This window comes from Arvicola amphibius, chromosome 6 (genome assembly GCF_903992535.2).
Source record: "Arvicola amphibius chromosome 6, mArvAmp1.2, whole genome shotgun sequence".
Classification (NCBI taxonomy): domain Eukaryota; kingdom Metazoa; phylum Chordata; class Mammalia; order Rodentia; family Cricetidae; genus Arvicola; species Arvicola amphibius.
Window position 1 is genome coordinate 108198489 of NC_052052.2, and position 27393 is coordinate 108225881.

Below are 27393 nucleotides of genomic sequence, written 5' to 3' on the forward strand. Positions count from 1 at the left end.
GCTGTGTAGTACTCCATTGTGTAAATGTACCACATTTTCCATATCCATTCTTCGGTCAAGGGGCATTTAGGTTGTTTCCAGGTTCTGGATATGACAAACAATGCTGCTATGAATATAGTTGAGCACATGTCCTTGTGGCACAGTTGAGCATCCTTTGGATATATACCCAAAAGTGGTATTGCTGGGTCTTGAGGAAGGTTGTTTCCTAATTTTCTGAAATATTGCTATACTGGCATCCAAAGCAGCTGCACCAGCTTGCATTCCCACCAGCAATTCAGGAGTGTTCCCTTTACCCCCCTCCCCATCCTCTCCAGCATAAGTTGTCATCAGTGTTTTTGATTTTGGTGATTCGTACAGGTGTAAAATGGACTCTCAGAGTTGTTTTGATTTATATTTCTCTGATAACTAAGGATGCTGAACATTTCCTTAATTTTAGCCATTTTAGATTCCTCTGTTGAGAGTTCTCTGTTTAGGTCTGTACCCCCATTTTTATTGAATTATTTGTTCTTTTGATAACCAATTTCTTGAGTTCTTTGTAGATTTTAGAGACCAGACCTCTATTGGTGAAGATCTTTTCCCATTCTGTAGGCTGCCATTTTGTCTTGTTGACCGTGTCCTTTGCTTTTCAGTTTCAGGAGGTCCCATTTATTGTTTCTCTCAGTGTCTGTGCTACTGGGGTTATATTTAGGAAGTGGTCTCCTGTGCCAATGCATTCAAGTGTACTTCCCACTTTCTCTTCTACGAGGTTCAGTGTGGCTGGCTTTATGTTGAGGTCTTTGATCCATTTGGAGTTCAGTTTTGTGCATGGTGATAGATATGGATTTATTTTCATTCTTTTACATTTTGATATCCAGTTATGCCAGTTCAATATGCTTTCTTTTTTCCATTTGATATTTTTTTCTTCTTTGTCAAAAATCAGGTGTTTGAAAGTGTATGGATTAAGATCCGAGTCTTCAATTCAGTTCCATTGGTCCTTCTGTCTTTTTTTGGACCAGTACCAGGCTGTTTTCAGTACTGTAGCTCTCTAGTAGAGTTTGAAGTCAGGGACTGTGATACCTCCAGAAGTTCTTTTATGGTGCAGGATTGCTTCAGCTATTCTTGGTTTTATGCTTTTCTATATGAAGCTGAGTATTGTTCTTTCAAGGTGTGTGAAGAATTTTGCTGGGATTTTGATTGGAATTGCATTGAATCTGCAGATTGCTTTTGATAAGGTTGCCATTTTTACTATGTTAATTCTACCTACCGAAGAGCATGGGAGGTCTTTCCACTTTCTGGCGTCTTCTTCAATATCTTTCTCTAAATATTTAAAATTCTTGTAATACATGTCTTCCACTTGTTTGGTTAGAGTTACTCCAAGATATTTTATGCTATTTGTGGCTATCATGAAGGGTGATGTTTCTCTGATTTCTTTCTGAGCCCATTTATCATTTGTGTACAGGAAGGCTACTGATTTTTTTAAGTTAATTTTGTATCCTACTACATTACTGAAAGTGTTTATGAGTTGTAGATGTTCCTTGGTAGAATTTTTGGGGTCGCTTATGTAAACTATCATATCATCAGCAAATAGTGAGAGTTTGACTTCTTCTTTTCTGATTTATATCCCCTTGATCTTCTTTTAGTGTCTTATTGCTGGCCTAGGGCGCTGGCTCAGTCCTGCTCCTGTGGAGTTTGGCCTTCCCAGGCCCACACCAGCCCAGGTTGCTGACTCAGTCCTACTCTTTTCCTATCAAATTTATATTTTGTTTTTCTTTTAAGATTTAATTTTATCTATTTGAATTCATTGTTTGCACATTTATATATACAGTGTGTGTGTGTGTGTGTGTGTGTGTGTGTGTGCCTGAGGAAGTCAGAGAAGGTGTTAAATTCCCTGAAATTTAAGATCTGGAGTCAAGAGTGGTTCAAACTGCCATATGTGTGCTGGGAGCTGAACTCAGTGCTCTTAACTGTTAAACCATCACTCCAGCCTTATTTATTAAATTATTATTATTATCATTACTATTACTTTTATTATATATGTGGGTGTACATGCCCCAGCACATGTTTACAGATGAGAGGACAACTCCATTTGTTCTCTCCTTCCACCTTTATATGGGTTCCAGGGATCAAGTTCCAGTTGCTAGGCTTGCAAAGCAGTCGCCTTTATCCACTGAGTCTTATTAGTCATAGACTTTGTTGAACACTGAATATTGTCTTCTTTTTCTGAGGTTAGTTAGGAATTTGGACCACTAGGTAATTTGAGCAACTTTCCATTTTGGAGGATATGAGAACATGGTTGGCAGCTGTTATGAAGTAGAAAAAGCAGAAAAAAAATGATAATCAATGACCCCGCCTTTCCAGTTGATTGCCACAGCAACAATCTGCTGAGAGAGAGACTGTTGAGCATTCTCCTCCCCCATCGCTGCCTGACTGCTGCAGACAGGACAAACCGTACCTGGACATGTGGTCAACTGCCTCCCGGAAAACCAGGGCTGACATCACCGGAAAACAATTAACCCATAGCAGACAGTTCCACGGAAGATGAGGAGTCACAGGTGGGTGAGACAATCCTGCTCCCTTCAAGAGGAGTACACAGGTAGCTGCAGGTTTTACTTTCTGGGGCATGTTTTTGTGGGTCAACCACCCAGTCTTTGCCCGGTTTTTACAAAAAGGCACATTGAAAGAGAACCCAGGAAAGACATTAAACAGAATTGCTTAGTATCCATGACTCACAAAGGGCTGCCTTGTGATAGCCACACTGCTGCAATTCAAAAATTGGGAAACTATGGCAGAAGGAACGTTTCTCATTTCATGGCTTAATTCTCTCCTTGCAGCCTCTCACCCCATACACTGGCTCCTTTCTCTTCAGAAAAAAAATGTGTGTGACTCTCTAGACCAGTTGTTCTCAACCTTCCTAATGATGTGACCCTTTTATACAGTTCCTCAGATTATTTTTGTTGCTACTTTATAACTAATTTTAAAATTGTTTTTATTGAGCTATACATTTTTTCTTCACTTCCCCCTTTCCTCTCCTCTCCTCTTCTATCCTCTTTTGTGACCCCCCCAACACTCCCAATTTACTCAGGAGATCTTGTCTTTTTCTCTACATATATATAGATCCATGTATGTCTCTCTTAGGGTCCTCTTTGTTGCCTAGTTTCTTTGGAGTTGCAGACTGTAGGCTGATTTTTCATTGCTTTATGTCTAAAAGCCACTTTTGAGTGGGTCCATTTTTATTATATTTATTATATTTGTCTTTCTGGATCTGGGTTACCTCAGGATGTTTTTTTTTCTAGTTTCATCCATTTGCATGCAAATTTCAATATGTCATTGTTTTTACCATGAAGTAGCAGTACTCCATTGTAGAAATGTACCGAATTTACTTCATCCATTCTTCAGTCAAGGGGCATTTAGCTTGTTTCCAGGTTCTGGCTATTATAAACAATGCTGCTATAAACATAGTTGAGCACATGTCCTTGTGGTATGATAGAGCATCTTTGGGTGTATACCCAACAGCAGTATTAATGGGTCTTGAGGTAGATTGTTTCCTAATTTTCTGAGAAATTGCCATACTGATTTCCAAAGTGGCTCCATCAGTTTGCACTCCCACCAGCAATTCAGGGGTGTTCCCCTTACCCCACATCTTCTCCAGCATAAGCTGTCATCAGTGTTTTTGATCTTGGAGCAACAATAAATATATGGGACCTCTTGAAACTGAGAAGCTTCTGTAAAGCAAAGGACATGGTCAACAAGACAAAGTGATAGCCTACAGATTGGGAAAAGATCTTCACCAACATCACATAGGACAGAAGACTGATCTCCATAACTATAATTTTGCTACTGTTATGAGTCATAATATAAATGTCTGTTTTTTCTGATGGTCTTAGGCAAGTCTTGTGAAAGGGTTGCTTGACCCCAAAGGGGCCATGACTCACAGGTTGAGAACCACTGATATAGACATTTAAAAGTTACTGAGAAATGTATTACATACATGCATGAAGATCTTATATTGAACCCAATTGTTGTGTATAACTAATATATAAATAAAATATTTAAAAAGGATCTGGGATGACCATTCAGTGTATAAAGAACTTGGCATTTAAGTGTGAGGAGTCTGGATCTACAAAACCCATGTAAAGCTAGATACAGCAAAGCAAGCCTATAATGCCTACATTCCTAGGGCAAGGTGGAAGGCAGAGAATGGAGACTCTCCAGAAGCTCAAGGGCCAACTCGCCAGTATATGCTACCACAAACAACAAGAAAGACCCTGTCTCAAAGAAAGTGTATGACAAGGACCAATACCTGATATTGTCCTCTGATTTGCTCATATGTTGTTGGCACATGTGAGTCTTCACTCACAATACAAGCTTACACACACACACACACACATACACACACACTTTAAAAAATATGTCTGTGAGTGTTTTACCTTCATGTGTGTCTGCATAGCACATTTGTGCCTACTGGGACCAGAAGAGTTGTCAGGTTACCCTGACACTGGAGTTACAGATGGTTGTGAACCCCCTGTATGGGTGCTGGAAATTGAACCCATGACATCTGGGAGAGCAATCAATGCTTTTAACTGCTGAGATATCTTTCCAACTCCAACAAAGATTTTTATTATAAAGTGTATTTAAAAAGTCAATAAGGACTTTGTCTTGTGGCTATGTGAGGTACATGTATCCATCTTTACTGTACTTGAAGGTAAAACTGTGAAATACTTAAATATATAAAAATATAACATAGAAACTTAAAATATAATCAAAATGCCATGACTTGTTCACATAAGTAATGTCTTTAAAAAAACAAAAACCAAAAAAACTTCTTTCTTGAAGACAGAAATTAAGGAAAGGTGTGGCACTCTCAAGAGCATTTTTGTGGGTCTTGGCAACACCTGGTTTTCTGAAGCAAGTGATAACCCAGCTTCACAGAGACAGTGGGGAGGGGTGGAACATTTAAATGGCTTTTGGTTTTCTTTTCAGAAAGTTGGCTATTCTTCTTTGATGTCATATCAAGCTGTTGCTTAAACATCACTTGCAGTGTGGAATGTGAGACCGCATCTACCAAAAGTTCATGGTCATGCCTAAAAATCTGTTGGTCTTGCTTGTACTCTAAAATGGTACCCATGTATGATTTTATAATGCCATGCACTGGTTGCTCAGAAAATTCTGGTTCACTAGTTCTGTGGGACTTTTAAATACGAAGCCACTAAGTATATAACAACAACAACAAAAAACCCTCAGAATAATAAATACTAATACCAATCTGAATGGAAAATTCTTAAGGCATTGAAGATTCTCAAATTTACAATGGCAAATGTCAACAATCCAAGCTTTCAATTTTCATTTGGAAGCTCAAATTTTATTGCCAGCAAATACTGTTAAGTAAAAATAATAAGAAAAGAGGCAGCTCAGTCAGTGCAAGAAGTACAATTAAGTCAAATCAAACCAAATCAAAATGCCCATTGTTTTATTAAGTAAGACGCTCTCGGGTGGCCGAGTGCATGCGGGGAGACAGGAAAGTAGGGAGCCCATGCAGACCTGAAAACCATGTGTTTCTCCTCTGGGAGCCCACTTAAATACCCTGTGGGAGTGGTCCTGACCCTCCAGTTTTAAGCATATTTTTCAGGTTACTCCTACTGCATAAGCCAAGACCAACCTACCAAGCGCTCCCAGGACAATGCCAAAAGCACCTGTACCAGCTCCTGGGACTTCATTGGTACCAGCTCTTCTGGGTCACGGACACCTGCCAACTAAAATCTGTTTTCCTCTGCTATTGTGTCTCATCCCAAGGCTAGCCCCATTTCATAGGTTCAGTAATAACAATATTTTTTCCTCCTAGACACCTGCCTTCTTACCTCCCTCAAGAAACAAATGCCTAGTGTCCCTGGAATGACAGCAGACAGGATGCTTCTTCAGCCACACCTCCCACTAAGCGTGGACCCACCAACAGCCAGATCTCCCCTCCCCACGTTGCTCCATGCCCAGAGGAAGTAGCCAGACTTGAGTCTATGCCCTTTATTCAAAGAGAGCCTAAAATGTTAATCATAATTATCACTTCAATTTCCTGTCACCCCTCTATCCAAAGAGTCTGGAATGTTAAGTGGGGAGTGTAGCTCCAGCCCTGGCATCCATCCCAGCCCCCCTGGCCCGGGAGTTGTATTGGACTGGACTCCAAATCCCAGCACTCCCTTGCCTTGCCAGCTGCTCTTCCAATAAAATAATTCTATGAGGGGAAAGGAAACATCACCTTGGACTCTTACAGACAGCCACACAAATGTTCTCATGGCAACTGTCACACTTTCGTGTTTAGCTGATGTGAAAACCTGTATACATTTGGGCATGGTGGTCCATGCCTTTAATCCTGGCACTCTGGAGGCAGAGGCAGGAGGATATCTCTGTGTTTTCCAAGAGCTACATGGAAAGACCCTGCCTCAAAAAAAACAAGAAAGTGTATACAAGAATACAAAGGCACAAAAGTATAGTTATCAGCTCTTCAAATAAGACTGTCTTTTCTGTTTTAATGAGACATTTAGTAGTCCAAAATACAGTCATTTGAGTCATGCAAAGAGGCTAGCATTTTCCCCATGATTGCTTTTGACCTCAGAGTAAATGTCAAGACACTGTAAACAGAAAGACACTAGGATTGTTAGGAATCTCTCTCTCTCTCTCTCTCTCTCTCTCTCTCTCTCTCTCTCTCTCTCTCTCTCTCTCTCTCTCCCTCTCTCTCCCTCCCTCCCTCTCTCTCTCTCTCTCTCTCTCTCTCTCTCTCTCTCTCTGACACACACACACACACACACACACACACACACACACACACAAGTCCTCTCAAAGGGTCTTCATCCCCTGCCCTGTAAGGATCCACAGAACAAACAAGAAGAGCCACTGCCATGGGGTACTAGGGAGCAGAGGTCTGAACAGTGTGTCCATGCTCCAGGCTACAGTGCCAGATACTGAGGCTCCTGCAATCACGATGGGATGGTTTTGGCCAGGTAGACTATGGTATTGAGGAAGACTGTGCGGATACTCAATCAGAGATATTCACCTGCTGTAAATTACTTCCTTTGAAGAGCAGGGATTTTAAAAGCTAAGAGATTCAAGGAATTATGTCTTTGCAGTCTGAATTAGGATTAGAAATGACTTTTGTTAAAAAGAATGTGCTAAACACCTTGGTCAGTGTAGCTCTCCCTCCGGGTGCTACAGAAGGAGGTTTGGATCAGGAATTCCCACCTTTTAGCATTCCATTCCTAACATGGAGCTAGAAGGATGCATGGGTGACTACGGGACTCTTCCTCTCTTTTCTTCTTGCTAAAACTACCCACCTGGCTAACGTTTGCTCATGGTCTTCCTTTTCCTGTAATAAAAACATAAAAACCTCTATCATGAAATACTTTCGGATTCACTTTGCCATCCATTGAGCAATCGCATGGATCTGCATATTGCTTTGTTTCAATATGACAGCTGAAAAATTTGAATCAAAGTTAGACAACTGGCTCATTGAAGGCCTGCGCTGGAATCTCGACCTTCTCATTCCTACCGGCTTAGTCAGCATCCTATCCTATTTACTTTGTATTTATCACCAACTTCCGGCTGCAAAACATTTTGGCCCGGGAGCTACGAAAGACACTCATAAGCACAGCTGTCTCGGTGTAGGACAAATGGCAAGTCATTTCTGTGAGTTCAGTATGTCTCTAGTCTACGTATCCAGCAAAGAGCAGTTACCACCTTCGTAGGTCCATTACTGGGGTTTAATTAGCACCTGACAATATGACTAAGGGAGAATTTGCTTCTCGTGCCCCACCAGATCTGCTTCTTCTCCAATCTCCCAATCTCTCTTGAAAACAGTTCACTTAACTATTCAGAGCGAAACCCAAGGGCCATATTTAATTCTCGCCTTCTTCTTATACCACATCCAGTCTTTCAGCTCTTCCTCCAAGATGTGTCCCAATGCACCCACCTCACCAGCCTCATCTTGAGGCAAGACAGGTCAATACTCTTCAAGCCAATCTCCCTTGTGCTTGGCCATTCGGTGACTAGCATGTCTTTTCATACCCTTATAAGGACATATCTTTGGCTTACCCATAAAATCCCGACAGTGGGCGGCTACCTTTGTCTTCCACGACCATTTCCTGCCTCTTCTTTGTCTCCATACCACTGACCTCCATCATTGAGTGTTGGGACTAATGAGTCCTCGCCTTCAGCTGCTTTTCCCTCCTAGAACCTTCTAATTAAAGTTACTAGAAGCTATGCCTAGCTTAGAGGATCAGAGGATGGGATTTTCACCTGTTGGCCATGGACTGCAGTGTATTTAAGCCTACAGGGTGCTAATAAAGAGGGGCTTTGGTTTGAAACCAGTGTTTGAAGGTCTGTGTGTCGGTCTGTCTCTGCGTGTGTATTCTCAACCTCCAGCCCCTTTCCCGAAGCTTGCCTGAAGCACAGACCGGGGCCGCGGTGCGCGGCAATTGAGTTCTAGGCGCTGGCCGGCTTTCTGTTCCTTTAACACTTCTACCCTGATTCCTACTTTGGCATCTTTGTACAATGTGCTCCATCTGTCCCCAAACCTTAGGCAGAGGTCTCCTCAAGACCCTACTTTAAACTGACCCTCCCCTTACTCATCACTTCCCCCACTTTTCGTTTTCTTCGCATTTTATCACTTCTTACTTTATATTGGTCATTTATCACTTCTTACTTTATATTGGTCATTTATCACTTCTTACTTTATATTGGTCATTTTTTTTCATGCTTATCTTGTTTCTTCCGAAAGATAAATCTGTTGCTTGTTTCTTTTTCTCATGCTGCTCCATGAGGTAGGACAGGACCTCTGCCTAGCAACAAGTCAATCAGTGGGTTGCTGGCTGACACAGGAAGGCTGCATCATAAACAGCCGCTTTGCTTCCAGCTACATGAGAAGGGTTGTTTCAGCCTTCTCTTTGATTCAAGTTAGAGCGCAAAAATCTCTGTGGTATGCCTCGAATCGTCTTTCCAAAACGTCAGTTGTATTCATCTTACGAAGTCTAATAGTTTGTCTTCTTTTGTTTGTGTGTTTGTTTATGGCTCCATAGTAATGAGCGACCTCTGTGTCAGTCCTCAGGAGCAGCTGACGATGCCCCCACCTGTACACATCTGCCCCAAGGCCTTTCCGGTTGCAGATTTCTGCAATGATGAAAAAAAACCCATCCCCCGTAGAACACATTGTATCTGCAGCCTAAGCTCAAGACTTAGATTTATTCTCCCAGCCTCCTGTAAGCACTCTGGTCGCGTGTCACTTTTATTGACCTAGTTTTTTATTCTGGTTCCTAACCCAAGTAATCTGGCATGGAGTCTCTAAGGACAGATCAGGGACAACTGAAGTGATAACTGCTGACAGACTTATGCTTGAGGTGGGAGTTTCCTCCATAATTAAAAAAAAATCTATAGAGATGATAGATAAGAGACTCCGGGCTCAAATTAGAATTTGAAAGACTAATGGGCCAAGCAGAGTCAATGTAGAGTGCCTACGTGGAGAGATGGTGAGGGGTTCCAGAATTGTTGGTGAAAGAACTGAGGATCTAGCCTTAACATGTGCTTTCCTACCATGCTTGAATCTCTGGGTTTAACTCGTAGACAATAAAACTGGGCATGGTAGTGCATGCCTCCAGCATTTGGAAGGTAGAGGCAGGGGGATCGAAAGTTCAAAATTGTCCTCAGTAACATTGTGAATTTGAGGCCAATCAGGGATGCATAAAACCCTGTCTCAAACAAAACAAAAAGAAAAAAACCAACAACAACAAAAGAATTGAGTGAGGGGAAGACCTCGTGAGGTCTACAGAGCACCGGAACTCAGACGTCACCCACAGTGAGTTGAACACTCCAGTGACGATGGGGAGCTAGTGAGCAGAATTAAGGAGGGACTCTCTTGAGTCCCTCTGCTTCTCAGTCATATGTCACAGAGTGAGTTCTTTGCTCACTTCTTGCTTGGAACTGACTTCTTACCTGGTGCATGACCCGGGGAGAGCTTGAGGATTTTTATCCTCAGTCCCCCAAATTTTTATCAGCGACTGTCCATCAGAATACCCCATAAGTATTCCTTATCAGGCACGGTTGAATTTGTAGGGGATGCGTGGTTTTGGTTGTTGATCTGGGTGATCTTTGGGTGGCTTTTTGTCTGTCTTGTGTGAATTATCAAGACTCCTACATAGGGGAGGAGATGGCAATTTTTAGTGAGGAATGAAATTAAATATTAAAAAAAAAAAAAAAGAAAATCTTAGGGCCAGGCGATGGTGGCGCACGCCTTTAATCCCAGCACTCGGGAGGCAGAGGCAGGCGGAACTCTGTGAGTTCGAGACCAGCCTGGTCTACAAGAGCTAGTTCCAGGACAGGCTCCAAAGCCACAGAGAAACCCTGTCTCGATAAACCAAAAAAAAAAAAATCTTAGGCTGTTCCTCTCTATTCTTATAATACAATGCTGAAATTGGTTCTCCATTAAATTTCTCTGTCTGGGTTTAAAAAAAAAAAAAAAAAAGACTCCTACATGGCCTCATCCTGGGCTAAGATGGAGACCCAGTGAATCATTGTATGGAATTAAGATGTGGTTGGTGTGATTGAAATTGGACAAGTAACCAGATAGAGCATCTTTTTGGATTCAAAAAAGAATGGCTTCCCCTTAGCTTGAAGGCTTCTGCCTGATTGTAAGGTAAAGTTCACCAAGTGCTGAAGAACTAAACATCTGGGCTGTGTTAGGAGAATCCATGTCTTCTTAGTTTGAGGTCCGCATGTCGAGGTCTACTGTTTCCTCCAGGAGACTGGTTTATGTCAGCACCAGGCTGCTCTGCCTAGTGCTAAGGTTACCTTCTCAGCAGCCAAGTTTATTAGGTTACTGGATTGCTGAGTGTTTAGTCAGAAGCATCACCCCAGCTCCCTAACATCCCTTTATACTAAGAATCTGGAATATTATAGTCAGGGGGCCTCATCCCAACCCCCTGGCATCTGTCTTTGGAATACTGGCAGGAACTCCATTTCAAGCCCCTCCCCTGGCAGTTGCCTTAGTCCAAATTCCACCTCTGAGAAAGCTCACCAAATGGTGATCCCTCCCCAGGGAGGGTCAAGACCACTCCTATAGGCTACTTAAACTGCCCACCAGAGAATGAACACATGGTCTCCCTCCCCCTTCCCCTTGCCATGCTTTCCCGTTGCCACCAGGGAGCATTGCATTAAACATGGGCATCTTTTATCCAATTTAATTTGGTCTGATTGGAATTATTTGCGTTGGCGGAGAGGCTCGTCTAAGAAATATTCCTAACACTGAGGTCACCTCTCAGAGCACCTGAGGCACCTGTTATAGGGAGTTAGAAGGGCCCCCGAAGTGGACTGTGCTTAATTTCCAAGAACAGGTTTGAATACATCAGAAATAAGTGATCTCTCCAAACACAAGCAAATTGGTAGTAGGTTTCATTTAAAAACAGCCAAATAAGTAAAACTCTAACCTCAGACTTCTTACTTTCCCTGGAAGAGACTATTTTATGATATCTGAACGTTTTAGGGAAATTGACAAGGGCTCACTTGCTGACTTCTGTGCTGGGGTGATGAGTAAACCCTGACGGGGAAAGTGTGGACAGACAGAAGTGACATCAGAGGAAGGAGAGGAATGGCAGGTCTGGGCAGCCGTTCACCTGTGTGAACTACTCACCTTTTAAAACTGACATTGGAGATTTTGAAAAAAAAGAAAGAAAATCAAGAAACAGAAATATTAAATAGGATAATATTATTGGGCCTTGGGGCTACTACAGTTATCTTTTTACCAAAGTGTATTCTTTCATTGGATGCAGGGTCTCATGTAGCCCAGGCTAGTTCTGAAGTCTTAATAAGTTGAAGATAATCTTGAACTTCTAATTCTCTTTCCTTTAGCCTTCTGATTATAGGCAATACCACATCCAGATGTTAGGATTAACCCCAGGATTTTCTGCATGTTAGGCAGGCACTCCACCAACTGAGCTGCAAGCTTCTGACTCAAGCTCTTGCTGCATAATTGGGATAAGTAGGATTGCCCATTGATGTAAGCCTCTGCAGCCCAAGCTAATTGCCACGAAGAAAACAAGTTGATCTTCCCTGAGGCCGATGGCTCCTTAAGAGCTCTTGTTCTAAACTCCAAGTCTTTGAAGTTTATGGTTGTGATAAAAGCTTTGGCATTTAGTTTAAGAGTCTATGTGTGTATACATGAACATCTGTATGTGCATATGTGTGCATATGTGCATGTGTATACAATCCCGTGTGGGTCAACTATCCATTTGGGAGTATGTTTCCCAGAAGTAAACGTGTTGATGAGGGCAGGAAACAGGAACGTGTAGGGCACAAACTCACTGCCTGGGTTTGTGGGAGGCAACATGACTCAACAAGGTGCTCCATTTTACCCGCGCTCACTCTAGCCATCTACCCAGCAGTTTTCAACCATGTTCTTTGAAATCATGGACCTCAAGAGAGCTCTTTTAGTAAGGACAGGAGCCAGAGGTTCACTCTCCTCCTTCCCTCTCCTCACTTCTACCCAGGGAAGCTCTCATCTTCATGTGTGGCTCCGAACCCTCACCTAAGTAACACAGTCAGTCACAAAGGCAGCATAGAGACCCCAGGGGAATGTGTGCTGAGGCATGGAGCTCAGAAGAGCATCCGAGTCACGGGCATAGCAAGAGTTCAAGGAATGTGAACTATTGTTTTCAAATACCAGTGATCCAGTTTAACATAAAGTTAGAGCCATTTTCACGGAGCCACACTTTCAAGGTCTTCCCTCATCCTAGAGAGGACTCATTTGTGAATACCCTTAAGTATTAGGGTTTCACTGTATGATTTCATGGAAGGTACATTCTAGTTCCTAGTGTCCATAGAAAACTCTGGAATTTCTGTATGCTTTTGTAAAGTAAAGAAATCAGACAGTTTCTGACTTAATCTCTGAAGCAATATGGAGGTGATCGGAAAAAGCCCCACCCACGACTGAACCTTCTATTTTGACAGCAGGCCAAATTTGGTGAGTCAGAGAGAGGATGCCCCCAGGAAAGGAGGTAGTTACTTAAGTGGCGGAAAGGACAGAGACAGGAAGGAGGGGGGAAATGGCATAAGAAAGTCTTGGAGGCAGGAGTAGGAGTGGACCCCGAGAGGAGGGGGGAGGGAGGGAGGGAAGAGCATCAGGGTTCAGTCTCACTTCTTGGTGGCCCAAGGGAACACAGTAAAATAAATAAGCCCTAATAGAACTTGAGTGGAAATGAGGTTGTCTGGCATGCAGACACCTGAGCTGTAGCCTTAGATTGGCCAAGAGCATGCCGTGATGTGTTTCTGCAGCAGGGGAGGTTAGGAAGGAGGGGTAAGACAGAATGAGAAGGAAAGAAGGAAAGAGGAAGGAAAGACGGGGGCAAAGTTTGTCTGAAGGAGCTATTCACACTGTCTTTTGTAACGTCTGCCTTGTGGGCCTCAGATAAGGGACAAAGAGAAATCACACATCGCTTTTCTAAGAACATGGAAGTAGTGACGTGTTCCTAGAGACCCTACCACGAGTTCCACTGAGATGGGTCCAGGCATAGAGTTAGACAGCTACATTTTTGGAAAAGAGAGAGAATTTGCAAGGCACAATGGGATTAGGTTGGGTGAAAGAGGACTCAGTAATCAGAACTTTGTGTTCACTTAATCATTCGTTTACCTGTCTATCCATAACCATCAGGTTACTTTGTACCGTGAGACCATCTTCATTCTTGTTCTCAGGACATTCAGGTGGTTTCAACAAAGCTCCCACTATCAAGGAGCCGAGGCTAGTTAGCTTGCAGTTCTTAGAGTGCCCCCAAATCTGTGACTGCATAGGAGGGGACCTGACACTATGTAGCAGCCAGGAAAGGGAGCTCATATCTGAGCTCTGTGAAATACTCACAGATCCCATTCATGAGGTCTCTGTGTAAAAATGGACGGTGTACTCTGGAAGCTGTTTTGTCTTTCCCATCAGCTCTGCAGAACAGCCTATGAAATGCATGTGAGCAGCTCCTGACTTCTACACCATTCAGGGAAAAGCAGTTACAGTCTCTTCTAGAGGAAGGACTCGGAGAGAAGATCCTGATGCAATAAGTCATGAGACGCCATGGAAAATGTAGGACAGGTCAAAGCTGGATTTGAGCTCATTACGCAGCCCTTCCCTCCAAATGCCTTTCATTGAGCAAGAAGGAGCGTGCAAGCCTGTGAATCCTCTCTATAAAGAACACTTTTTGGAAGGCATTTCCCATGCTTAGGGGAAAATACTATGGCCTAAGGAAACTTTATGACTGTGAATCCACATATTTCAAATTGATTTGGAAGACTCAAGCTGTAAAAGTTTACTCCTCTATAAATGACAATAGCTTGGAATGCATTGGCAAAGGGAGATCGTACTGGAAGGAATCATGGGGTGTATTGGGGGGAAAAGCCCATGTCATGAGTAAAAGCAAGACATCTGTCTGATCATGGAACATGCATAGAACGGAGCTGATGTGTAAAGTTGACGTGAGGGTGTGGTGGGGGTGGGATGGGGGTTGAGGAGGAGGAGAAAATTCCCATCATATTAGAAAGTTATTACAACAGAGGACCAGTTCTTCCTGAAGGAGAACTAGGCATGACCCAGGTGGTGTATACCTATGATCCCAGCACGTGAGAAGCAGAGGCGGAATCATCGAGGTTATATGAAGCTGCAGAGCAAATTCAAGGCAACCCTGGGCTATGACACCTTCTCTCGAAAAAGAAAATGGAGGAAAGCTGTTGTCTTTTAAGATACAGGGATACCTTTCTTAAAGAATAAGTTCTGGGCTAGAGAGATGGCTCAGTGGTTAAGAGCATGTGTTACTCTTACAGAAGACCCAGGTTTGGTTCCCAGCATCCACATGGTGGCTCACAACCATTCCTCCCTGCAGTTCCAAGGAACTGATGCCCTCTTCTGAACTCTCAAGGCACCAGGCACTTGAGTGGTACACTTGTATACATGCAGGCAAAACACTCAAACACATCCATCAAAATAGATAAATCTAAAAAGATTTCAACCAAACGAGAAAAAGGAAATTCCAAAGCTTCCCAGGAATTGACTTATTTTCACATTTCCCAGCACAGACACTGAGAAGCAAAAGCAAAGGCTCTGGAATAAAATTAAAGTGAAAAGTGAAATCACAAAGTGATTTGTAACCGAGCTTTGGTTAAGTTGTCAAGAAGATCCAACGAGACTCCATGGTGTTTTCTCACAGAATGTTTTAGATTGCATACATTCAGAGATGATGATTGATGAAGTGATATTATATATGATAAGATTTTCGTTTCTCAAAAAAAGTTATTTTAGGAGGCAGGCACTCACTATGTAATACTGGCTGGCTGGAATTCATTATGTAAATCAGGTTGGCCTCAGGTCCACAGAGATATGCCTGCCTCTACTTCCCAGTGCTGGAACTACAGGCATGTGTCATGGCATCCAGCCAATGATAAAGTTCTTGATGATAATGCCCCCAAAGACTGCACAGAGACGTTCTGAAAACCTTCTACCTACAGACTATATTTACCACATCATTGACTTTAAACTGGCTCTACACAGATCAGTGCACTGCCAAAGCCCTGTATGTACTGGTCAGGAGGCAAAGCTCAGGCCACATGGCCGTCTCCACATCCCAACATCTTACCATCACTCCACGGCCATCTTCTAAAAGTTTCGGGTCAGTTCCAGGGTCCTAATTAGAGTTATGAAAGTATATGTGACTAAGGGACAGTGTCCACTGTGTGTCAGGGCAGGAAGCTTTGTTGCCAGGTCTTATCTTGTGTGTGTGTGTGTGTGTGTGTGTGTGTGTCTTGTCTGTTTTCAGCAGTTGAAGAAGAAAGTTGAAGTTATAAGATGAATAGATTATGCTGCCAAGCACAAGAGACTAGATTCAATTTCCCAGATCACCACTGACTAGTTCTGTGACATCACTAAGACTCAGTGGCTTAGCCTGTAAAACAAGAGTAAATTAAGAAGACACAGTGGGGTCACACATAAAACCCTTAGCACGGCAGCTGGCACAGAGAATTGGTTCACTTCACCCCTCTCTCAGGTAAATGGGACAGCAGTGACATCAGTGTGGCCCTGCCCAGTTCAGTTAACAAGGTGTTGCCAGGCTGGAATGAATACTTAGGTAAAGGATAAAATTGATGGCAGCTTGTACTCTGGAACACAAGCTCAAAGATTTCCAGAAAACCCCCTACAAAGGGCACCACGAACACTAGGGACCGTGTTTACATGAGGCGCAGAGCTGTTCTGCAGATGATATGGAAATGTCGCTGTCGCTTATTTATCACAAGCTAGTTACAGTGACCTGAAGCTCCAGACTCACTTCCCCAGAGAAGGAAGCAGGAAGGAGCAACATCTCTGGTTGTAGCCGGCTGGACGAAACTGTGGGGTGACAGGGAGGCCAGGCGAGGATTCACGCAAGAACACATGGGAACACATGAGAGTTTTATCACATGGGAAGAGGAAAAGGGAGATTTGATCAGCTTCGCCAATGAAGTTTAGGTTCTCTGGGCAGCAGAAATGGGAACATACTTGAAAGTGTAAACTAGTTAAGAAGAGAGAGAAGAAGGCAGAGTAGAAGGAGAGAAAAAGAAAAAGATGGGATGGTAATAACAGACATTTAGATTTTTTAAAATTATTATTTGTAGTGCGTGTGTGTGTGTGTGTGTGTGTGTGTGTGTGTGTGTGTGTGAGCGTGCGCCATACGCTCATGCTAAGAGTGTTCAGGTATTAACAGAAGCCAGAAGAAAGCACTGCATCCCCTGGAGTTGGAGTCACAGGGGCTGTGAGTTGCCTGACATCAGTCAGGGAGAGCACTCTTAACTGTGGAGCCATCTTTTCAACTGACATTTGGGTTTGTAAGAAAGTGATACAGAGCTCTTTGGAAAACTTTATGCAAGCCCCCGTCTCTGGCTTCCATCTTTGGAGGCCCCATCCCTGTGTTGGTCGCATTTGCGGCTTCTCGGTTCCCCCTCTCCCCCCGGGGCCACCTGAGAGCGCAGGAATCCCATTAAACCTGGATATTTTTTAATTTGGCTTGTTGTGATTTGGCTTGTTTGGGATTTTTGCATCAGCAGAGAGTTCACGTTAGGAAAATTCCTAACACTTTAGTTGTGGGTAAAATTTGGCAAACACGTGGCATGGCATATTGTTTATGACTGTTTTAGTTTAGTTTCTGTTGCTGTGATAAACACAACACTGACCAAAACCACCCTGGGGAGGGAAGGTTTTATTTGGCTTAAGGGTTATGGTCTGTTGTCAAGGAAAACCAGGGCAGGAACTAGAGCAGAGACAATAGAAGGGTGCTTCTTACTGGCTTGCATCCCTGTGGTGTGCTCAGCCAGCTTTCTTCTCCTTCCCAGGACTACCAGCCCAGGGGTGACACCACCCACAGTGGCCTGGGCCCTCCCACTTCAATCATGAATCAAGAAACTTCTGTATAGACATGATTACAGAACAATCTGATGGAAACAATTCCTCAGTTAAGGTTCCCTCTCTCCTTGTGACTCGAGTTTGTGTCAAATTGACAAAAAGTAACCAGTACAGTTATTGAACATCTATCCAACACTGGGGAAAGTCTAAAAGATCCGGGGGACAGAAGAGTACAAAAGATTATAGTCTTCTGAAATAGTCCATTACAGAAGTCCACAGTAATGGCCATTAATGTGGGGAATAATAAGGTAAGGGAGATAGATGGGAGTCCAGAGAACTAGCCAATATCTGGGTAGAAACAGGAGTCTTGAGCACATCAGAAAGTTATTGTACCAAATGGGGGTTTGGCATGGGCCAAATATAAGTTTACATTATGCATATTTAAATTATGGTTTCTCCATTGAGGATGGATATTTCTCTCTCTCTCTCTCTCTCTCTCTCTCTCTCTCTCTCTCTCTCTCTCTCTCTCTCTCTCTCTGTCTCCCTGTCTCTCTCTCTGTCTCTCTCCTCAGTTTCTCAGTTTTTGAAGCAGGGCTAATCATGACTACCCCTGGATCTAGAGGGAAGGCTCATTCACACAGGGACATTAGGCACATCTTTGAGAAGTGAGGGACCATACTCAAAAAATAGATTCCTCCCCTTCAACCCAGACATTGCAAAGAGTAAAGAAAGGCTGGGAGTCTCTACACACCACTGAGAGGGAAGAGAAACCCTTAGCTGTAAAGAAGAGGCCCATTTTCTGATGTGTTTCCTTGCAGCTAGCCCTAGAACTGTAGGCTCAATTCCACCAAGTTCAGGTGCACCCAGCCCCTGTGGGGCTTAGGCATTTTGGCAAAGGGATGGCTCTGCCTTGAATCTGATGAAGTTACTTGGTCAATTGACTTGATCTTCTGAAGCATCATCCGTGACAAGGCCAGCCCTAACTACATTAACAGGATTGCAAAGGTAGTGCCCATCTGTCACGGAAACCTTCCTGTGTTACTTCACACCCAAATTGATCCCCTACCGCATGATGAGCACATCAGCTAACCTCTGACCTGATCTGTATATGTATGCATTGATAGGAAATGAGGCAGAAGATGTCCTGGGAAAGGTGTGGTAGCAGAGGTGGGGCTTCCATTCCACCGGCTGGACAGGGTGGGGATAAAGGGAAGAGAGGCCACAGAGGGAGGAAAGGTGATGGAGAACTGGCCTTCAGAGGTAGCAGGGTTTCTTTCTTAGGATAGGGCTAGCCATTGAATCCTCACAGGAGTTCACTGCAGGCTCTGCCTGAGCTAGTTGGCCTCCAGCTGGAGACCAGTCTTACTCTACGTCATGAACCTACAAACCTGTGACCAGACCTGTTAACTATCTTCATTTCTTGGTTCTGGGCTGATCTCAGAGAGGAAAAGGCCAATGCACATCCCTTCTTCTCCCTCTCTTCTGGGGTTGCCCATCTCCCCATTCTAGAGAAGACTGTATCAGCAAGCAGTCTCAGGACCCACACTTCTCTGAGTCCCCTAAGGAACAGCCACCCAAGTTAGGAGCATGTGGTTTCTGCTGGATGGACTCAGAAGGTTTGCATAGGAACACTTTCTATACTGGTCCCTTCTCTGGTATAGGAAGTTCTTCTATATTTGTGTTGCTTTTATTGGTTGAATAGAAAAAACTGCCTTGGCCTTTTGATAGGGCAGAACTTAGATAGGCAGGGAGGACAGAACTGAATTCTGGGAAGAAGAAGGCAGTGTGGCTGACGCCATGAAGCTCCTGTCTGAGACTGATACTAGTTAGAATCTATCCCAGTAAGCCTCAGCCTCGTAGTGAACACAGATTAATAGAAATGGATTAGATCAAGAAGTGAAAGTTAGCCAATAGGAGGCTATAGCTAATGGCCAGGCAGTAATTTAATTAATACAATTTCTGTATGATTATTTTGGGTGTAAGCTAGCCAGGCAGATGGAACAAAAGGCTCCACTCCTCATACTACAGATTGTTAAGCTAGCTGGGCAGCGGGACGCACGGCTCATCCTACTACACTTCTCTACTGTAGGTCCCCTGGTTGTAACCTCCGCACAACATCCCTTCTCTGATCACATGGCCATGCCCTTTCTCATTTTCCTGAACCCATACCCAACCTTAGGATCAGTCTCTCTTTGCTTTGCAATGGTAGAACCCAGGACCAGCAGCGATCAGTAAGAACTCTGATACATCATTCATCCACTCATGCTCAACTCCCAGCTCTTCTTAGCAACTATTGAGAGAAAGAAAGGTCTAAAGGGGTTTGATCTCCTGATGAAGATGGTAAGCCACCTTTCCACCTTTGTACCATAAATTACAGCTACAAAGAGTTGCCATAATCACCTTTCCAATTCATTTTTCACAATGGTCCCATAATTTATAAAGGCTGGAGATTATTGGCTTCATTTTCAGTTGCCCATAACTCAATGAAGTGACGAGAACTATCATTTCTCAAAAGGCCTAAAGCTAGCAGGCCACAGGGCCAAATCATAAGCGAATCACTCTGACTCCTGGTTAGGGTCTTTCTCAGAAGCTGGGGAAATGACTCAGTAAACTGCTTACCATACAACATGAGGACCCAAGTTTAAAAATAAAATCCAGAGCTGGTGGCACATGCTTGTACTCCCAGCACTAGGGTGATGAGGACAGGCTGATCCTTGGGCATGCTGGCTAGCCAGCCTAACTGAATTTGCTACGAGGCTACCCCAGGCTAATGAGAGGCCTTGCCTGTCTCAAACAACAAGGTCTGATAGTTCCTGAGGAAAATGATACCTAAGGTTTTCCTCACATTTGTGTACATATATGTGTACATGCACCACCCCAACACACATGTATGTACTTGAATACATGAGTAAACATACATAAAATACAAACAAACATCTTTCCCTGGGACCCAGTCTTTCAGAAGTTCAAGCAGTTTAGCTTCATGGTCACCTCTTACTCTTCTTTCCCAACCTTTATTCTCTTTGGGGAAAGCCAGTAAGTACCTTTCTCCATGGCTCCTGCTATATTTCTTTGACTCTGAGTGAGTTCCTTGGTCAGAGGTAATGCTATGTGGAATAGCAAGCTGACCTGCCTTAAATCCCTGCCTTGAATTCCCCCAATGATGTACTATGACTCAGAACCGAAAGTTCAACAAACCCCTTCCTCCCTTCAATTGCCCTTCGGTCAGGGAATTGGACACAGTAACAGAGATGACATGAGAAGAGAGATTCTTATGTTCTCATTTCTGGGGTGCAGGGCCCGTTTCTTGTTCTTTGGAAGAGTCTTCCCTGGGTTGGGCGAAGAGTAACAGGAGAGAGGGCCCCGGGAGGGCGGGCCATGGAGAGGCTCCTCGTCCATCGGTCTTCAAGCCACAGCAGCATTGAGGGTAAAGAAAATAAACTACCACCCCCCAAGTTAACTGAGTTATTTTTAATATGGAGCTTTAAAAAATACTTCATCTCTGAGGCCCCCTCTTCTCCCCACAGCTGCCCCATACCTCAACCACACAGCCTCAGCTAAGCCTTGACTCCATCCTAGCAGATATACAGAAAAGCCAGCATGGTGCCATTTCATGGAAATTTGTGTGTTTTTCTAAGCTGGGCTCATGAATTCTGAGTCCCGGGGAATGTGACAAAATTGTGGGGTCACTGCGTTATTACAAGACAGGGAAACCAGACCACTTCCCACATGCCTGTGTAGGCTACACATAGTCTATACTTTGCTTCTTTAATGGACCAAGAATTTCCCCAAAGTGAGTATATTGGCTGACTTAACTTTTGTGGCACTTCCATGACACGCTTTGTCTTTTAAAATATGCAATAAAATTGCTAAAATTGCCTTAGTATATATAGAGAATTGGTTCTGGGACTGTCTACCCCAAGATACCGAAATACGATGATGATGACAATGTGCTATATATAAAATGGTATTGGGTGTGTGTATATAATTTAAGTGTGTCTCCTGTATTTTTGTTTTAGGTTTTTGAAGGCAGGGACTTACTGTGTAGCTACAGCTGTCTTGATCACTGTGTAGATCAAGCTGGTTTCAGACTTGTAGGTCTTCCTGCCTCTCCTCCAAAAGTGTGCATATCACACAAGATATGGCACTTCTATATGCTTTAAATTATTTCAGATTTCCTTACTATACATAATATAATGTAAAATCTACTATGGGAACCAGCTGTGTGTAGTTGAATGCATTAATAGTTGTCATCCCTCATTGTTTGGGGAATAAGGACAAAGGAAACCATCTCTAAGTGTTCAGTACAGATGTAAGTTTTAAAGAAATATTTCTTGGCTAGGGGAGGAGGTGGGGATAAAAGACATCTTGTTCAGGGCTGAGCACTCAATCTTTTAACACTGTGGCCAGCTCCGTGTCTGTGTTGACTATTGTCCACAGCTTCTTACGAGGAACTAAAGCTAGTGGCATTGACAGATGCTAGGCCACGGAGAAAATTCATTCTTCTTAAAATGTGTTCCTCCTGGCAGTTCCTGTGCTCAGTCTATGGCCCCACACCCATGCATGCATGCACAGCGCTATCTAGACTTAGTAGGTTATATTTTTTTCAAACGTACACACACACACACACACACACAAAAATACAAATTTAGAAAGGAAACCTGTTGGGGAGGATATTGAGGAACTTGGAGGAGTGGAATGGGGGTGGCAGATATTTCGTTGTGAATGTATATAGGAAATTCTGAAGAGTAAGGAAAAAATATAATTAAGAAATATTTCCTCTCTGTTGTTAGTTGACTTCTTGAACATAGAAGCCATGGGTAAGATGAGTCAATTAAGTAGGGGCAGATATTGTAACCTTTGCTTTATAACTGCTGGGTTTCTAATTACTTAAATTTATTCCCTGCTTACACGTGACTTTAGGAGTCTGCCTACTTGCACCAAAGGACCTTTGTGCCTATGTCACAGTACCCAGTATGATGTGGGCATCCCCATTTTCATCCAGTATGCTGGTCCATGGCAATCTCCATGTTTCTGAACACGATCCTGAACCCATGATCTGTTCCTAGATGAAAGTAGCTGATTTTTCAAACTGTTTACCGGAACTTTCGGTTATGCTTTGAGTTCTGTCACTCAAAGAACCCAAGAGCACAAGGCTCACTGAGAGAAGACCATGAAAGAGGGGCAGGTGTCAACAGTACCCTGGAAAAGGGCAGCGGACTAGGACTGCTCCAGGTGTGGCCGACAGACCCCACAGAAGTCTGTGCACGATGCTGCGGTGTGGCAGAACTGAGCATGCTTGGCTACAGGGGTGCTGATGCACCTGACTCCCTTTAAATGACAAGGAGTGAAGCGCATGGTCTACCCCACAGAGTTAATCTAGATGCTTAGATAAAATAGCTATTAGGAGGACGCTTCACTCGGGGCTGGGAGTGTGGCTCTGTTGATAGAGTATTTGCCTAGCTGTCATGAGTTCCTGACTTCAATCCTCAGCACTGGACAAACCAGATCTGGTGGTGTGGACCTAAGATTAATATTTGGACAGCAAAAGCAGGGGATGAGAGATTCAGTGTTATTCTAAGTGAGTTTGAGGCTAGCCTGAGTACATAGGCTCCTGTGTCAAATAAGTAAAATTATATAAATGTACCATCAAATAAATATATATTTTTAAAGATATCTCCAAAAACTTCTCATAGAAATCTTTGTGACTAGGGACTGTGTCTGTGGGAAAGGAGCCCATACATGAACCCTGGGTTGGGGACACAAAGCAGTGTGTGTTCTGCCAGGTTCCCAGGTATGTCACTGATGGGTAAGAGCGGGAAGGGCTGCTCTTACCGACTAACCCAACAAGTCCAGGCAAACCTCAAGCACGGAATAAACAGCAGCTCTGACCAGCCCAAGGCTTCTCCTCACCTCAGAACCCTAGGCTTAAGCTCCGTGAGAGCAGGGCCTCAGCACCCTTCCCAGGGGACTCTACATGACACACTATTGTAGCTCAACTGTCACCAACAGGGAACCAAACTTCTGAGTCTTCACCCTGAGATTGCTTTCTGTCATCTGTTCCATCCATTCAACACACACATGTGGCAGACGCTGTGAGGCAGGAAGCACCACCCTTAATAGCTGTAAAATCAGTGCTTAAGGAAACTGATGGTGATTGAGCTCTGGAAGCTGTGCCCCATTCTCTCCCATAGATCACGTCCCAAAGAGAAGAGTGACCCCACCCAGACTCCTTAGTTCCCTGGGGGACAGCCTGTTGTGTCCACACCATGGAAGCTCAGGTGTAAGGAGGGTGAAATCAGGTTCCTGTAAGTCCTGGGTCACAGAGGAGTCTCTGCCGTGGTCTGTGTTTCCCAGCCTGTTAGACCGGTTTCTTTGGGAGTTGTTTCACACACAGAAGCCAAACGATCATGGAAGGATTGGGTATTTTGTGTGTCTGCTCCGAGGATAAAGCCCTGTGGATGTAGGAGTCGACTTTAACCATTTGTCCTGAACATCTGAGCAGGAATAGAGCTATTCACACACCTCCTCCCAACACCTGAACACACAACCACACAAAACCCACAAACACCTATGTGCATGTGTACGTATGCACACGTACATATACAAGACACACACATGAATACATTGCATACATACCGTTCTGGTTTGCTTTTTCTTTCTATGGTAAAGACTGTGACCAAAAACAACTTGGGAAGGGAAAGATTTATTTCAATGTATAGTTTCTAGACCGCCTTGAAGGGAAGTGAGGGTGGTATCAAGGCAGGAACTGAAGCAGAGATCAAGGATGATAGATAGCTGCTTACCGGCTTGCTCCCAGTGGCTTGCTCAGTTTGCATTTTTATACCTCCCAGGACCTCCTGCCCAGGGGTAGAACTGCCCCCAGTGTGCTGGAACCTCTGACATCATTCATTAATTAAGAAAGGCTCACCACCCACCCAGATTTACCTGCAGGTCAATCTAGTGGAGGCAACATTGGACAGGTTTTCATCTCTGCCACCTGCAGAAGCCTTCAGCTGGCCTTAATGAAGGGCTCGCACTACTTAGCCAGGGCCTTAGTCATTCTCCCTAGGAAGAGTCCATATGTTCTTGAGGATATAAACTGAGGGGACATGAGCTAGGACACACCCTAGGTCAGAGTCCACCTCTACTACCCAAGCCCAAAGGCTCAAGCCTGCCTGTACACCCGCTGGATCCAGTCTCTCCTTCTGCTAACCATAGACTTACCTCCTTCCTCACAGCTTTCCAGATGTTCCTTATCAACAGATCTCACTTGCTCAGTTTAGGTTCTCTCCCCCTGAACACATAGCCTGTGTCACTCACGTGGGCCAGCCACCTGTGTCAGTCGCCGGCTCCAGGGTCACCCACCATACCTGGAATAGATCTGGTGCTATCTTCTCTTCTCTTGATGGTCTGTCAGTTTCCTTCTCACGTGTTCCCCCGCTGTGTGACAAGAAGCAAGCCCTTTAGCCTTCAGCTACTCATGAAGGAATAATTTCCATTGTTTCTTTATTACCTAGAAGCCTCATGTGAGGTGCAGGTGTCATAGCTACAGGTAATCATGAAACCGTGACATTTCTAGTCCCCATTGCTCTCCTTCCTACAAAAGTCCCACCACAGAACCATGCTGGCACATTAATTCAGCTAATGAAGAATGGCCGGAATTGAAGTGGGTTTGGGCAGCAAATGACACATTGTCCTCTTTCTCAACCTATTGTTTGACTCTGAGGTTCTTTGGAATGGCTGTCGTCACTGATGACTTCCATCCTTGGAAGTTAAACCATGCAGTTGACAACTCACTTATTGAGGCAGGAGACTTGGTGGGAAGGAATAAAGAAACCATTTCCGTGTTTACACGTGGTGAAGCACAGCCTATCAGAGGAAGCAGCGCCCACGTGGCAGGAGGAGGGAGAAGCCTTTCCTATGACTCCTAGTCATAGGTCTTTCCTTCTGAAGATACCATTTCTTCATCTGGAATATGGAATGTGGGCATCACATAATGATTGCCTTTTCTGTGCTATGACATCACTCAACAAGATTTTAGGTTTTTGGTGGTAGTGGGGATGGAAGTCAGGGCCTTACACACGATAGTTTTATCCTCAGCTTTATCCACGACTGAACTTTATCCCCAGCCCAGTTAAATTCCTTCCTTCCTTCTGCCCTGGCCGCTTCATTTTGTGTATGTTGTTTGTGTGTGTCGTGTGTAGTCATTCCTGTGACATCCAGAGGTTGATGCCAGGTGTCTTCCTCCATCGCTCTATTGCTTCCTCTGTTGTCTTATTGTTCAAGGCAGGGTCTCGTGATGAACCTGGTGCTCATGGATTTAGCTCTAGCTGTTCAGAAAGCCCTAGTGATCCTTTTCTCTCTACCGCTGCAGTGGTGGGACTATAAACAAGTACCTGACTTTTTACAAGGGTCCTGTGCTTTCATGGTAAACACTTTGACAACAAAGCCATCTTCCCAGTTTCATAGATTTCTTTCTAAATAGAGTTGACATTTTAAATGAAATGGCATTTGTTAGCTGATGGTTCATTACTTTAATCTCAGCACTCGGGAAGTAGAGGCAGGCAGATCTCTGAGTTTGAGGCCAGCCTGGTCTACAAAGCAAGTTCCAGGACATCCAGGGCTACACAGAGAGACCTTGTCTTGAAACACACACATGCACACACACACACGCACACACACACACACAAAAACAAAGCCAAAAAACTCGAAAACAAAAAAGAAATGACATTGGTTGATGTTCAAAATCTGCTAACATTCAGAGACTTGGCCTATTTATCTACAACCTCAAAGTAGATGTGATTTTTGGTGTTTCTGTTGTTGTTCAAATAAAAAAGGTATGATAATGAAAAAAAATGAGCTCTCCATTCAGGTAGATTGTTTGAGGCTTCCACCAAAGGCAAACCAGCTTGTGCTTGAGTGTGGAGCTCATCATACAGTAGACATATTTTCTGTTGGTCTGAACTTTTTACTTTGGTCTTAATTAATCTCCTTAGATATGGTAGATATATCATCTTTGCTTATGGATGAAAACATTGGGACATATTTGGCTGGATTAGCACCAAATCCAGAAGCAGAATGAGAAAATCTCCTAACATTGAATGATGAGTATTACTTAACCAAAGGAGCGTAGTAATACAGTGATTATTAAGTATTTGCTTTAATCACAGGCTCTACTAAGATGAGAGAAAAAAGACATTTCAAGTATAGATGTATATCTTCAAATATTCTTTAAAAAAATAAACAAAGGAGCTGTGTTGAAGCTTGTTATTAAAGGCCTCACCTTTCCTGTATCTCTCACCAAGCAGGATGCTGCCTTACTCTGTTATCCGGGTTGGGATAACATTCTCCACCCAGAACTGGTTGTCAGCTTCATTGAGAAATTGGTGACCTAATATTTATTGAGGCCGCTGTATTTTTCCAGCACGGAGATGAGACAGCACTCCTTCTTGAAGCGGATTTTGGGAAATAAACTAACTGGAGCCTTTCTCTTTTTCTCTCCCTCTCCATCTGAGGCTCCCTGGACACAGTGGGGGAGTCGGGGTGGAGTGCCATAGGGTCTGAGTATTCTGAAGTGAAGTCTGGCTTCGGTGCAGAGATGAAGGGAATGCTCGGTCCATTTACCTGGTTGAAGCAGAAAAGGTGGAATTTGTTAAGTTTCTCAGGAAGAGAATGATTAAGTTTGTTCCTATGGTTCAGGCAAGAGTGGAGGATAGAAACCCAAAAGGGGCTGACATGAAATTCATCTTGGGCACTCCATGACAAATGTACACTCACATGTCCACCCACCATTGAAAAATCTTAGGGACTACCCCATAGTGTTGAGGTCTTGTGTAGGGATGGGTTTCCTTCCAGCAGGCAGACCACACACAGAAGGCCATGGGTAAACGTGTCCCTAGTGGATTAGTATGCTTAGGGCTGACACAAAAAAAAATCCCCAGGGGGTCAAATTACTATCACAGCTGGACTTTGCCGGCCACACATTGCCTTCCAGTGCCCAAGCAGCACCCAGGCAAGATGCTCCAATCTCAGCTGTT

At 43.8% G+C, this 27393-nt stretch overlaps 1 protein-coding gene across 4 annotated transcripts in view; it reads left to right on the top strand.

Annotated features, from left to right (window-relative positions):
- LOC119817552 (calmodulin-4-like) overlaps positions 1-27393 on the top strand; it is a 58688-nt gene that overhangs the window by 20801 nt on the left and 10494 nt on the right. For 2 of the 4 annotated variants that reach the window (XM_038334867.1, XM_038334868.1), the window contains exon 2: positions 2338-2531. The gene's annotated coding sequence lies outside the window, so the exon portion shown is untranslated. Of the gene's footprint in view, positions 1-2337; positions 2532-5818; positions 6040-27393 lie in introns of those variants that run through there. The other 2 variants (XR_005285914.1, XR_005285912.1) reach the window with 2 other exon arrangements.